Raw genomic sequence first — 15,289 nt, 5'->3', positions numbered from 1 at the left:
CCCCAAAATATGTGAATTAGGACCACCATTTCCCTACGTAATGTGAAACATCACTCTTAGAATGATACATTTCACTATATCAGGAAGAGAAATGGGTACATTGGTTCGGGACAATTGATTGTTCTTCACTAACATTACTAAGTAATTGTAGTATAGAAAGTGGCTATATGACACTTATACACTTTCCCTTGGTTGCAAAATCAATTTGCAACAACCTTGAGGACAGAGAGAGAGTCTACATCAAGAATGAGGGCACCTAAGTTTTCAAAAATCAATCAATCACTGCCTGGAATTATCATATAATCTCGACCACTTGGATGAAATCGAGATTTTACTGAATATTCTGGAAGTGTGAATTTTAAATCTAGGCTGAAAAAAGTTGTTATGGAACCAGATAAGGGCACAGTATCCCAGCCAAAGATATAATTTCACTCTTGCAGAGAAATCTTTTAACATTTGAAAGCTGACGTGGTATAAATTAACGATTCTGTGTACCAGAAGGGAAGTTGCATTAGAAATAAGTTTGACCACACTTATATTTAGGATATTTCATTTGTATTTTAAAGAATAATCTGCATGACTGAAAAAAACTTTGCAGAAACGAAACTAAAAGACTGTATAGTCCCTAGTCACAAGAAAAGGCTTATAGGTCTGTAAGTTCGCATGCTAACGAAACAGTATTTGGTCAGTACAACGCTGTAATACCCAACAGCCAATTAAAAACAGTTTTAATTAATCCACCAATCTAATTGGCCGATATATTGAAAAATGTGTCGCCATTGAGAGATAGAGAGACTGTCCCAGACTTCTCTGGCAACCTGGAGAGTGGACGTACTGCTGTGCAGCTGGGGATTCCACCGTGACAGAGAGGTAAGATAAACCAATTTGTTTTTTATATTTTTAATTATCATTATAAGAAAAACACACTAGAATGAAAATCATCTATTAAATAACAATAATACTTATGTTTATATCAGAAACAGTTGCTGGAACGGTTCTCCCAATGGCTAATGTCAGCCGTAGAACTGCCCAAAGCCACTTTTTTCAAATTTATATTTAACCGTTTCTCTATTTATTCCTGGCCTTAATTTATGTCATAAATGATTATTAATTTCTCGCCGTTTAAGTATATATAGTAAGTCATCTATAACTTTTATATATATTTCTATAAGGCCTGCTATAAGTTGTTTCTTGTGAAAAATGTCTGGAGCAATGTTTGATAATGTTATAATTTTATTAAATAACCTTAATTTATCATAGACAAGCCTATTTTAATAATGATGATGATGATATTTTGCATTTGATTGCTGCAAAACGTTAGTGTCAGATTTCTGCATATCATTATATAAGAAGACTTAATAATAAAATTTACAATAAGACTTATTTAAAAAAGGCTCCAAAATTGCCTAATTTTTCTTGGTGTAAATGTTTATTAATATTTGGTATTTGATTTTATGCCTTTCAATTGTCAGGTAAAGTGTTTTAAAATGTTTTTGTGTTTTGTTTATGGTTTAGTGTCAGTTTTAAATCAGTCTTGTCTTGACCAAATCAGTCTTTTGTCTTACCAAATCAGTCTTTTGTCCTTACCTATATAGAAAAAGACCTTTAAGACTTAAAATATTTAAGTAAAATAACTTAAATACGAACCATTATTACTGAAAACTAAATATATCTAAAATTTTTTGTATTATTGATTCATGCCATCGACAAAAAGCAATTTATATACAACAATCTCAAAAAGTTTAGACATTAAATATCTAATTTAAAATTATCTAAATCTTGGAAGTTGCTGTATAACATTTTAGTTCGGTTTTATTTATCAGTTTTTAGGGTTATAATCAATACCAGATACGACAGGATAAATTAGAGATATATTATTAAAGTATTTATGGTGTTATTTTGATAAACTTAAATATATTTAAGCGTTAAATTGAAGGTTAAATATTCGGTTTAAACAGAAACTTGCCAGTTAGTGCTTTTCTGAAGACTACGAGCCTAAAATAAATAACGTAAAATGTTATGAAGCGGTTAAATAGACTATATAAATAGTAAATTATTTATCTTAAAATAATAATTGATAAATAATTATAGATATAATTATTATATTCAATAATTTTACGTGACAAAATACGTATGTTTTGAGTCTTTTGACTTTTTACTTAGGCTCGTAACCCACTCCTTCCCCGGACGCCATGCTGCTGAAACCTGTAGTAAGTTTTCACCAAAATTTAAGTCATTTTCCCTCTTTATACAAGTTGTAATATATAATAAGGTTCAGTAAAATATTATTGCATCATTTACCGCACGAATATTCGGTGTATTGTCTATATAACGACATAAATCCGTCTTAAACTTTTGCCCTTGACAGATGAAGCATGGCTGACAGTGGCCTCATATCTATAGGTAATGATTTTAGTTATATTTATTCATTTATCTGTAAAATGTCATCATTTATTTGAATATTTCACCATATCAATTTAATTTCATGTAAATTTATCCATATATTTCTTTATACCAATCAGTTACATGCTATAGGTTAGGTTTGGCCCAGTGGTGTCCAACCTTGAAGGGGGCGTGGCCCGTTTTTGGGCACCCCTAAATATGGCCCACTGCCCTTCAGGATTGGGTAATGATGAATAGAGTCATTATAAACCATTTTCAGAATATATATATTTTCATTTACGCAAGAAAGCACCAGCCTGCATTTACTGTAAATGATTTATTTTCATTTTTTAATATTTTGAAGATTTTCGGGGTGTGGCCCCCTTCAGAACTGCCCATGGCCCACAGGTTGGAAACACTGGCCTAGCCTAGTGAGGTTACGAAAGTAATTTTTAATCGTACTTCAATATGCTTGTAAGGTCTTCATATTTTTGAAATTTTAGTGATTTTTTAATATTTCTGATATTTATGTAGAAATTTACGCCCAGTAGGTTTAAAGGTACTGGCATCCCTTAGGCCACAGGCTAGGCTGTCCTCCAGTATTGAGGACCGCAGAGGGGAACTAGGGTTAGGCTTAAACTGAAGACTACTGCCACACCACTTGGGTTATGTAACTACAAATTTATGTGGTAAATGGGTGCTGTGCTAAGTACAAGCACTTTTGGCATAAACGTAAAACTATTAACGAAAGATGGTTAATATCATCAGCATAAATGACAGAAAATATTCCAGTCGGCGACTGGCAGGAACCAGGCTGCAGTAGGATCTTCAGTTCTACCAAACTGGTTTTTGGGTGGGTAAAAATACAAAAGCAAAATTACTGGGACGTATTCTAATATATCCATGATACTTATGTAAGTTCAGAATCTGTATAAGGAAGTTTTATTTAAAATCTTCAAAGTTAGGACCTGTTGACTTAGGTTAGGTCATGTCTACCATACCAGACGATTGCCTGACATCCTATGTTAGGTCAAATATTGGGTCAAGGGGACCAAAGCCTCTTACTGGCCAAGTCCCTGGCATCCAAAGTAAGGTTAGGTTAAGTTAATGTGGCTGGTTGCAACCCCATTTATTTTCTGTATAGGCTACGGTGTCATTAATCAGGTTAGTTAAAGGTCCAGGACCCCTTGCCAGGCAAGGACCTGCCACCCTAGGTTATATTAATTAGATAGATACCTATATTTAACTTTTGTGTCTTCCCCCACCCAGAAACCTTAGGTGCCCACCTTGGTCTCCCCTAATTGTAGCAATTAATGGTTCCAGTATCTTGAAAACTGCTTATTTGCTGAGGTAATTCTACAGGAAAGCTCTGAGGGCGTTGCGTTTAGCGCCAGTCCCTCTGGGACGAGCGTGAAAACACAAACAAAAGATGGTAAATTTCTTTTATTATTTCACCTTTAATGTATTGCTCAGTCAGAAAATTTATTAACAATCAATGTCTCCATGCAGAAATCTTCTGTTAAATTACCCTGAATTGAATGTCAGACATTCAGAACGCATGCCAGAACATTAGGCAATATTTTCGATTCTATTAATGCAGCTACGTTTTAAAAGTAAATTTTAAACGAGTATAAAATATGCTCGTTCACAGAGTGAGTTTGGTTCGCTCAGGCTGAAACAGTAAAAAAATCTGTGGCAGAATAAACATCATAATGTTGATAGGTAAAAATTAAGTTGGCCTCGTGCCAGCACGTATACGTGCCCAGAGGCAGCTTGTAAGTGTGGTAAGGTCTGGAAGGGGTTAAGACGCCTGGTGTGGACCTTTGGATGAACTTGATACTTGGTTGATATCCTTGGAGGACACACTGAGTCACAAGGAGCTTGTGATTAATTTGTTTTTGAGAGTCTGGAATCTCGCAAAGTTAATTTTCAAATGTTCCTTTTTAAAGAGAAAGAGAGAGAGAGAGTTTTGAGTTTTAAATTTTGACTGATGATAGAGGCATTCCGAATAAAAATCAACCCACGCAAATATCCTTTTTTTGTGCCCCATCTTATCTGATCCTGTTGGTGTCCACATTTTGGCTTTAAGGCACACGTCAGATGAGATTTGGGCCTCTTTCCAGGGAAGGTTGTGCCCAAAAACCACAGTTTCTTTTTTTTTATAACAAATATCCACGCCACTCTGGCCATCCTAATTGGAGTTTGTACTTGGAAATGTATGCCTTATATTTTAGGAGTCATTTATTAAATATGTTTAGCGGCCTTCATTTTGACCCCATATTTGGCCTTCGTTCTGACCCTATATTTTTCTTTCAGAATGAGAAATGGTCCCTGGTATGATTGTCGTAAAAATCTCCGGACATTATAGTCAAGGCAGTTTTGCTTCTTGCTAAAACAGGTAATTATGATTAAAAGCGTTGAGTTTTGTACATGTTTTCATGTGTCCACCTTAGTTAGTTGTCCCATTCGACCATTTTCCCAACAGCTTTTCATCGACCATCCTGCCTGCAGCTACCTCATGATATAAGACAGCCAGATATTTAATTTTATCCCACGAAGCCAAACCATCAGTTGCCAATTTGAAACATTTTTTTCTCGGACGCCTCAGAACCTTTCCCCAGTTCTCTCATACCATGTCCTGCAGACATATGTCTTTATTTTTGTGTCTTTCTGATCTCTTAAGTATTGGTGATAGAGATTTATAACTCTTGATGTCTTCAAAGGCAGTAGTTTGATAGCACCTTGAAGTTTTGACAAAGATAATTATGATATGACAGACTATTATTGAATACTAAAGTATGTTTTTTGCTTTGCAGGTAGATTTGAGAAGGAAATCATGTGGCATCAACCTCCCCACACTCAATGCAAGCATGACAAGCAGATTTAATACAAGAAAATGCCTTCAAGTTGACAGATTCTCACCTAATAAACAAGATTTCCAGGCTCTTGAGTGGCCCCAAAAACAGGGTCCCCCTTCTGATACTGTCCTCGGAAACTGGAAGCCTCGTCGGATTGAAGAATACGTCCCAGAGTGTATTTTTATAAAGCGCTTTTGCTTATTAATGTCTGGGTATTCACTGTCTCTCATTAGAATAATGTAGAGCTGATATAAATGGTTTTAGGATACACCGTCATTGCACACGAATGGTTATCCTCAGTGTGAAAACACAAATGAGAATTAAGGTTATTTTTCCAAGCAGGGTATAAACTATAACGTGAAGGTTACGCATTGCCGATTGAATTTACATAGTGGAAACGTGCCTTTTGTGTCATTTATTCCAGTTGCATTTGGCAGGTAGTTTCAGATGCATACTGATAATGTAATTCATTGGAGTGTTCATTGTAAAATTAAAGTGTATTCCCCTTAATTTGAAGTAAGGAATGCTGTGTAATTAACTTCCTAGGCTACGTTGTTAATCACGTTGTGTATGTTATATTATTTAGCTTCACAGATTCTTGAGAGTATGATAATTTGGTCGCCTGATATCACATGATTCTATGATTGCAGCAGAGGTTAGGAACAATCATGCCAAGAAGTCTGGCTTTACCTGTTAAGTAACAAATATAAAAATCGGGAAAATATATACACCGTGTTGGCAGTGATACATCCTTGTATCTCTCAGTAATGTAATTAGTGTATAAAGTGTACAGAGTTTTTAATTTTGCTTGTGCCTGAAAGCCTAGTTGGAGAAGATAATGGTCATTCAAATTTGATATGCTTTCAAGAGTGTTATTCTGTATGAGTGTATAATTTTCAATCTGATAGGATCTTTGAGTTGCCATTTTGATTGTAGTTTTGATTCAGTGACATCAAAATGCATTGTTTCTTTTATTTTCTTGAAGGGTTGTATAGCTATTCAGCTGTTAAACGTCTCTTGAAATTCTCTCAGCAAAGTTGAGTTTATTCACACAGTTCAGATTTGAATAAACACTCTTCCTCCTGCCATTCCAACCACATAGGTTCAGAAACTTCCTCTACTCCACCTAGATAATATGGTCAGGAATGGTGTGTTATTCAATACCAAATGAGTTGAGGTGGGATGGATGCTGGTCGCATCCTTTTATCCGCTGTCCATTGTAAAAACTCTCTTGGTCGTCCTGCTCAGTACATCTTTCGTACCTATAAACCATTTCCGTTCTGTTCGTTTTCACCTTTGTGCCAGTTTAACTGGGAAAATAGTTTGGTTTTGTAGCCAATTTAATTGGTAAAATTATTTGTTCATGTTGCCAAATTAATTAGCAAAGTTATTCATTCATGTTGTTATTCATGTTGCCAAATTAATTTGGCAAAGTTATTCGTTCATGTTGCCAAATTAATTAGCTAAAGTCATTCATTCATGTTGCCAATTCAAGTGGCAGTTGTTTGTTCATGGTGCCAGTTTAACTGGCAAAATTAGTTATGTTGTAGGCTAGACCTCACTGCTTTCTTAATGTTCCTTGTCTACTCATATCATTGCAAAGCACTTTAGCACATATTTCTTACTTCTATATTTGCTAATGTTTTATCTTTTACAAAGTGTTTATCAGGCCCTTAGAGACAATAAGTCAAGCTAGAATTCCAGCTTAAGCCTGTGTCCTCTCTCTTGAAGCCTATTTCGAGTTTCTCAATTGGTGACATTCCGTAAGAACCCAACGATTATGGATATATTGTTCCTACATTCTAGGAAAGTACAGGCTTCCATTCTCCGCATATCGTTCCCCGTCAGCGAAATCTGTGATGATTTCTCTGTAGTTACAGTTTAGGATGCAAATATTACAGTATTGGACTCGTAAGTAACCGATGTGAAGAGCAGTTACTAGTTTTATGGGCTTCACTGGAAGGTCCTAACCATTTTGAAGCTCCTGTGGGATTTCAAAGCCTTGTCTGTGGTCTATGTTTTACTAAATGCTTGTATTTAATAAATACAAGCATATATCAGTATTTTCTTTTTTAGTCTCGGCTAACTTTAAGTTGACATTTCACGGTATATACTTATTCTTCTTTGCAACCCTTGCCAGTCCTTTTACTGCGCCTCCTTTCATATTCTCTTTCTTCGATCTTACTTTCCTCAACCCTCTCCTGATAATTGATTCACAGTGCAGCAACAAGGTTTCCACCCTGTTACGCCTTTCAAACCTTTTACCGTCAGTTTCCGTTTCAGCGCCGAATGACGTCAAAGGTCCCAGTGCTTGTCCTGTGGCCTAAAGTCTATAATCAACTCGGATATTCGAATTATCCTTCAAGTCTCAGTAGAAAACGGAGTTACTTTCTACTGATACTTAAAAGAGCTGATAAAGAATTATGAGTATTTCTGGGTACAAATATCTCTGCTTAGTGTGAGTTCCCACCTCCCGGCTTCACTGATGGCAAAACATTTCTCCGTAGACAATTTTCATTTGTACGTAGAGAGTTTAAAGCGCTTGTTTGGTTGTCCAGTCCTCACTCTGCAATTAAGCACAAATAAAAGTAAAAGGTTTGTTCCCATGAAAATAAAAGGTGCATAAGATTTTTATTTGAATCTTTTTAAAAATATTGCAGTGTTAGAAACACAAGCAAGGTCTGAAGTAAATCATTTGAGGTGTAGGAAAGCAGAGAGATAAATTATAGAATGCAGAAGAAGAATAGGAAAGTTGAAGAGGAAGAATGACTGTATAAAGGTTTTAACAACTTTCAGACAAATCTTAAATGATTTACATCTTATGAAATGACCAAAACTTGTCAAACAAATCTTAAATGATTTACATCTTATAAAATGACAAAGGAAGGTACAAAGTTGACAAAAATACTGTAAATATATGTTTTTGTAGCAGGTCATGCCTTGTTAATTGGTATATTGTCTTAATTGATTTGATAAATATAAAGAACAATGTAGCCTAGATGCAAAGATACATTAATCAGATCAAATGAAAGCCTATTGTAAACTATTTATAAACTAATATTAAGCATTTATCTCTGAGAGGAAGATAGATTGGCAGGCTGCAATATCACAGTTATTAGAGCAGTTTTACAACTGGCAAATCACATGGTTATAGAATGCAAAGGAAATATAGTATGTATACAATTTGAGACGATATTATGGGTTAAAAGCTTTTTATAAACATTCAACTTTCCCAACCACGTAACCAACAACTTCGACACCTTTTTGCATTAATGACAACACGCAGTTGTAAGGTAAAAGTAGGCACAGTTATGGATTACAAATGGGCGAGCATTACTTAATGCACAGTCGTTTACATTCATAGTCTTCCATCTCATAGGCTTGCTTTTATTAAACGAGGTAAACAGGTTGTTAGAGGCATTGCAAAAGTACTCTACTCTACTGTAATTCAAATCTCTAGTAATAAACTTCAGTCAAGTCATAATAATTATAAGTAACACTTCAATATAAGGTATTACATTAGTATATATGATTAGAGTCAAATATATTCATGTCCCCCAGTTCAAGCAACAGAAGAAATCTAAATTAAATTGATTGAAAACTTTCAGTTCCACCTATGTCATATATATTTTCAGTGTAATTATTGACACAGCACTGAAATTTGTTCAAGTGTAAAATGTTTTATGAAGCAATTTGTTAATAAAAAGTTGAGAATTGCTGTCAATACAGGCTTGGCTTTTCATGCAGACTTCAGCCAGTCTACTGAATGGTGAGCGGATAACTCCAGTTCATGTTAGTATATTGAAAAATATAATTTAGGAAATTCATGTATTCAAAATTTGTTGATAAAACCACCAGAAATTCATCTATTTGCAATTCATCGACTGATATTCACCACACTACAGCTATGTATTTTTTTTAATGTGCAAAGTTGTCAGGTTGTTGCTGAATGTGATGGTTAGAAAGTTGAACGTTCACAAGAGTCTTAACCCACAACTTTGTCCTAAAAAGTGTAGGCCTGCATACTAAATTATAAATACTTTATATTAATTTTTTAATGAGTGGTATTTCTGTATTGCTATTTTCCTGTACACCTGTTGAATGCTTGTGGTCATATACAGACTTCTTTGTATATGAGTAATGTGTTTTGGCCCGTATAGAACTTTTATTAAGTGATATTCACGTTGAACAGGATTGTGTAGGATTTCGTATTATGTTAAACTGTTTTATATGGTTCATCCCTACTGGAAGTGTCAGATGTTGAAAATATTGGTTGTGATGCATAGTAGACTCTCCATTTTTTTTTAACTCGTGCATTATTAATCTTTGCTCTGTTTAAAAGCATGATACACGAATTGATCAACATTCATAGATCCCTTAACACTTCAGTCCTTCCTGTACTCCGCATTTAACTTTGTTCTTTTGAATGAGCGCCATATTCTTCGGAAGCTTGAATTTCAAGTCGGTGGCCCCTTTTGTAGGCTTGTCCGATATGAATAGGGTTCATCTTCTGAATAAATAACAATTTTAATACTGTACCAACCTCACAGCACAGTGAATCACGAAGATAACAGAATATTTCTGCCTTTTCCGAGACGAGAAGTCACGTCGCCGTCTCTTCATTAGGCTTAAATCTGATATTCCACTCAAATTCTGCGTTTGTCATTCATCTTAAGTCCAGTACTCCATCTATCAGACATCATTGTGAGATGCTTTTTTTCCAAGTTTCTGCAAATAGGTCCTCGTAGGGAGCTTGCGTTCTTCATTTCTCTGTAAGTTTGCCTTTTGCTCTGATGAACTGTGGTGGTCCCAGTGCTAATCCTTGAAGGACACCAGTACCTACTTAAACTCCCTTGGTGTACCTGACACTGTCTTCATTCCTTGGTTTATAATTACGTTTTATGCACTCTCTACCTTTGTAATGCCATTTGTAAAGCTTGTCAGGTACCCGGTTCAATAAATGCCCAGTATAAATTGATGTATGGATATTTTTCTAGCTTGAATTTTTTCAAGATGTTCCTGTCTGACTTTGCTGCTAATACCAGGTTCCACTCGCATACCAGCTCCCAGGTTCCTTGTCATTTCTGTTCCTTTGTCTCGAAGACTTCTGGTATACCGTACCTGCCATTGTCTTGACTCTGAATCTTGTGTCGTTCTAAAGTGTCCTCGGGTTTTATAGAGAGTCTTTTTGGTATCCGCTGATACTTTGTCAGGTACTTTTGTTGTTATAGAGTCTACTATTTCTTGTAACTTTTTGGAGATGACTCTACACAGAGATTAGCCATTATTGATTGCCTTATTATAGATCAGACTGACACGTGTCAATTTGAACTTCCTGTAGGCTAGGAACCATTAAATATAGAGATTGAAAAATGCTCAGAACAGGAAAGCAATTCACTCAATTGCAGAGCAAAGAAATTTGAGGTCCCACACAAACATAGGACGAGATGAGAGGGGAGGAAACGTACATGAATTAAAAAGCCTGACACTTCGTGGGCTATTCTTGGTTCTGACGCTAACTTAGGGTGCACTGTAGGCATTTCTTAAGTCCTTTGTAGCATCCCTTCGGTCCCTAGCTGCAACCCCTTTCATTCTTTTATTGTACCTCCATTCATAGTCTCTTTCCACCCTCATAATTTTTTTTTATAGTGCAACTGAGAGGTTTTTCTGGTACGAATTTCAGACCATTTTATTCTCAATTTCTCTTTCATTGTTGAATGACCCCATAGGTCCCAGTGCTTGGCCTGTGGCCTAAAGTCAATATTCTGTTTTCTGTTCAAAAGACACTTTTAAAAACTGATTGGTTTTTCGTACTTTAACGAAAGCGTAAAAAGGCGGATGAAAAGTGGAGTGTGCAATGCCTTTTAGTTCGAAAAGTAATACTTCGTTGTTTTTGTCCATATGTGTACAAAAAGAATTTTGCTAAATTTATTTTTCTTCTCTCTCTTCTTCCAAGTGGAAGAGTTTTGTATTTGTTGTAAGAATCGGGTCTCTCTTTTGGTCTCTCTCTCTCTTTCAGAATTTTTTCTCTCTCTCTAAAATTTTTGTGTGTGTTTTGTTTTGTCCATATGTGTACTTTCTCTCTCTCTCTCTCTCTCTCTCTCTCTCTCTCTCTCTCTCTCTCTCTCTCTCTCTCTCTCTCTCTCTCTCTCTCTCCTTCCATACAATATTCCCATGTTCCATGTACTCTCTCTCTCTCTCTCATACAGTGTTTCAGTGTAGGCTACAATCATGTTCCATAGTGTAGTCTCTCTCTCTCTCTCTCTCTGTTTCTGTCTCTCTCTCTCATCTACAGTGTTTCAGTGTCTCTCTCTCTCTCTCTCTCTCTCTCTCTCTCTCTCTCTCTCTCTCTATCTCTCTCTCTCTCTCTCTCTCTACAGTGTTTCAGTGTAGTCTCTCTCTCAAGCTCTCTCTCCTCTACTAATCTCACAGTGTTTCAATGTAGTCTCTCTCTCTCTCTCTCTCTCTCTCTCTCTCTCTCTCTCTCTCTCTCTCTCTCTCCGGTGAAACCTGAAGTTTCAAGTCAAAAACAAACGAGGTTCAAAGTCGTAAAAAATGATTGAAAAATAAAGCTGTTAATTTTCAAATAAATGCCCAAATTTGGCATCAAAGCCCAAGATAGTATATAGAGGTTTTAAATAGGAAAACCACAATTAGAATGACCTTCCTTAAAAAGCTATGACCTTTGTAAGGTCAATAAATAGGTCAGGTAATCGATGCATAGGACTCCTGTTTAGATACCTCAGAATATTTAAATTGTAAATATGGACGAAATAAAAGCCATGAATATATCAGACGTTTTATTAAAATACAAAAAATACAATTTTTTTATACCCTCTGGTGCCAACACTACAGTGCCCAAATTTTGGGGGTAATGCCCCCAGTAGGAGGTGTTATACCCAGCCAGTTTACGAAGCCGTCTCAAAGATCCGTTTTCTATGACAACTTCATTACCCAAACAGGAATCTGCCTTTATTTACTTCCCTTGAGCCATTCCAAGATGGATTCCCGTTTTCTGATTCCCATTCTCTGTCTACTGACGAACAGTAGACCATCGGAAATGTAAAAGACGGAAGGGGGGGGTCCTAGGGGGTAGGGGGAGGTAATACCACTACGACGAACGAAGCCTTTGATGACGTCATACATATGGCTGACATACACGTAGTCTTATGAAGCCTGGAGTGTAATTTCCGTAGGGTTTAACGGCCAGAATTTCCTGTCTATATATCTATAAACCTGAAGTCTTCCTATATATATCTATAAACAGTCTTGTAATAGAAAATGGGTCTTGAACCATTCATGGAAATGACGTAAAAGGGGAAATTATGATAAATAAACTCGAGTACCAGCCATTTTCATCCCGACTTCCTAGATGATTTAACTCTTCATTTTCGAGGTTTATTGGATAAGTTACTTATGAATAGCAATTAATAAGGATATTTATGGATATTTATCCTTTATTCTATGAGATACTTATGAGGAAAAGACGAATTTTCAATACGGAATTGACTAAAATAACTTGGTAAAGTTTTCGAGGCTTTACACAGCGTATTCTCTTGCCGTCAAAATTTACATCCAAAATGCTTATAATTGTGACAAAATTGAAGCCAAGCCATTTAATATATATTTATTATATATATAAAGTGGTAGACTTTAACTTTGTCACCATAACTGGCTTTGGATGTGAAATGTGACGGCAAAATGTTGAAATATGTCAAAAAATCTTGCTGTGACGCCTCTCTAGACTTAAAAATAATACTTTATGAATTTGACTTTAAAAGTATTCTTTAGAAACGAAACTTTTGGAATTTTTAATTACCTAAATTAACCATTTTGACTTTAAATTGGTTTAATAAACATCCATTGCAGTGCTAGATTACATATTCATTTACTAGACCCAATTAATTTTATGAGACTCGATGTTTCAAACACAAATTTGCATAATTCTTAACTTTTTTTTTACTGAATTTAAATCAAATTGGCAATTTTATTTGCACCAAAGAGTGCAAAATTTTAGCTGGATAATGTGCGCAGCTAGACTTATCATACTGAGATTCATTATAAATGATTTTTTAATAAATTAATATCAAATTCTATGACTTTTAATATAAGACTTAGTTGGCAGGTATGAATATTCATCAATATCCTTCACAGATGTCTTTCTGAACAAGAAAACTCACAGGAAATTAACAAATAAACAACAAAATTCAATGAATTTACTTAAACTGACAAGTCATCCTCCAGTCTTAGTTACAACAAAAGCACTTAATTACACCATGACACATACCATCCGCCCAAAAGCAGACAAATGACCCAAACGCCTTTGGTGGGAAAAGCGCGCCTTGCGGCACCCGTCCCCCCTTGAAAAAACCACCAGTTCGCCTCATAGGCCTAACGCCACCATTCAATGTAAGTGATTGAGTCGGGTAAATGGTCGGAGACGTGCAAAGCTAATGTCCTCCTGCCCCGAGTTCTTCCTCCCCCAGCAGGGCAGCAGGTCGGACTAACGTCAACCTTCACCGTACACGTGGAACACCAGGCCGGTTTAGGGTCAGCGCGATAACGCCTTACAAACTCACCCCATTGCCGAGTAATTAGGGAGGAATGTCCAGCACCTGATTGGAACATTCCTTTGGGTGTTATTTAAAATCTTTCGGATTGCAGGTTTTACAAGACTGACAATTGCAATTCTGTATCGGGCTGTAGGACTAAGAATTTTGTCTCGTAATCTCACCAAATGTAAGACTACAGAAATTTCGGCTGGTTTGCCTATCAAACCATGACTAAAAAATTTGCCTGTATATAAAAATCAGTCTCATACTGAACGACGTAATAAGAATGTGAAAAATAAAATTTCATTTTGCTCACCAGAGCAGGCCTATAAATCAAAATAACATTTTCAAATGCTCACTACAGAAAGCCTACAATACACTAAAAACCGTGGCTTTGCATTGATTGCTAAAAGCAAGCTACAGAATAATGAAATCCGAGTTCAATTTGACAATATGAATACTGGTTAGGAAAAACTTCAAGGAAAGTTCATTGCTTTTGATTTCAATACTTTATCTGAAGTCGTGCCTTTAAAAAGTTAAGTCAAATTAAGTTCCAATAACTTTAAAGCCTGTTTTTTCTGGTCAGCATTCAGGATACTCTAAATCTTGGTCTTTCATCTTATTCCTTCTAGAACAATCACATACTTCTTGAAAGGTTTTGAAAGAATAATGAAATTCTACAACAATCAATATTCATTACAAAAAGAACTGTCAACCTATTCCTGTTATCAAAAGTTTGGAACCAACAGATGCTTATTCTTGTTCCAGTAACTAATTACACATTTCCAGAGTTGCTGAAATCCTAATTCTTTATAAAAAAATTTCCATTTTAGGTGCAAAATCCCTCAGTGACACTACCTAGGGAGAAAACTTTGCCCTAACTGAAACATTTTTGGCAAAAACCTCATGTGAACTAAATAAAATCACTCACGAGAAAAATATATTTATGGAAAAACCAACAATCAATCATTCAATTAAAATAAAAAACTCCATGCTAACACGTTTAAAACCATTTCCAATGTCTGAGGGAATAACTCCAAAAATGTCGAACTTTACAGCCAACCAAACTCCACTTTCCAAGCAAAACAGAATTTCTCCCAAAGAGCAAACCTCCATTGCAAAAACTCACTAATAAACTTTCTAAGAAAAGATAGTGGCAAACTGACCCCTTCTGGGTCGAAAACTCGCAATCCAACAGACATTGTACCCAAAAAATCACAAACCTATAAGATTTTTGGCCCATAAGAGTCAACCCATAAACTCAACATGGCCCCAAGGGGAAATCAGTGAGCCGAGACAGACAGGTTATAGCGAAAGGATATATATAAATAAATATGAGGGAACAGATTCCAAACAAAACGAAAAACTCACCTAATACATTCTCCCACAAAGGACTTTCCCAAATTGACGTACTTTCCAGACAAAAAAAATTCTCCCAAGCCAACACACTTTCTTTGAAAAATACTATCTGAGACGACACACTTTCTGTGAAAAATA

The 15,289-nt window shown here is 35.8% G+C and overlaps 1 long non-coding RNA gene across 1 annotated transcript; it reads left to right on the top strand.

Moving 5' to 3' along the window:
* The first annotated feature begins 2,161 nt into the window (after positions 1-2,161).
* Positions 2,162-7,834, top strand: LOC136856331 (uncharacterized). The gene is made up of 3 exons (XR_010858311.1): positions 2,162-2,210; positions 4,699-4,780; positions 5,199-7,834. It is a non-coding gene; the product is annotated as an uncharacterized lncRNA (long non-coding RNA).
* The last annotated feature ends 7,455 nt before the right edge of the window (positions 7,835-15,289 follow it).

The sequence above is a fragment of the Macrobrachium rosenbergii genome, chromosome 35 (genome assembly GCF_040412425.1).
Source record: "Macrobrachium rosenbergii isolate ZJJX-2024 chromosome 35, ASM4041242v1, whole genome shotgun sequence".
Classification (NCBI taxonomy): domain Eukaryota; kingdom Metazoa; phylum Arthropoda; class Malacostraca; order Decapoda; family Palaemonidae; genus Macrobrachium; species Macrobrachium rosenbergii.
This window is presented reverse-complemented; position numbering and strand designations above follow the sequence as displayed.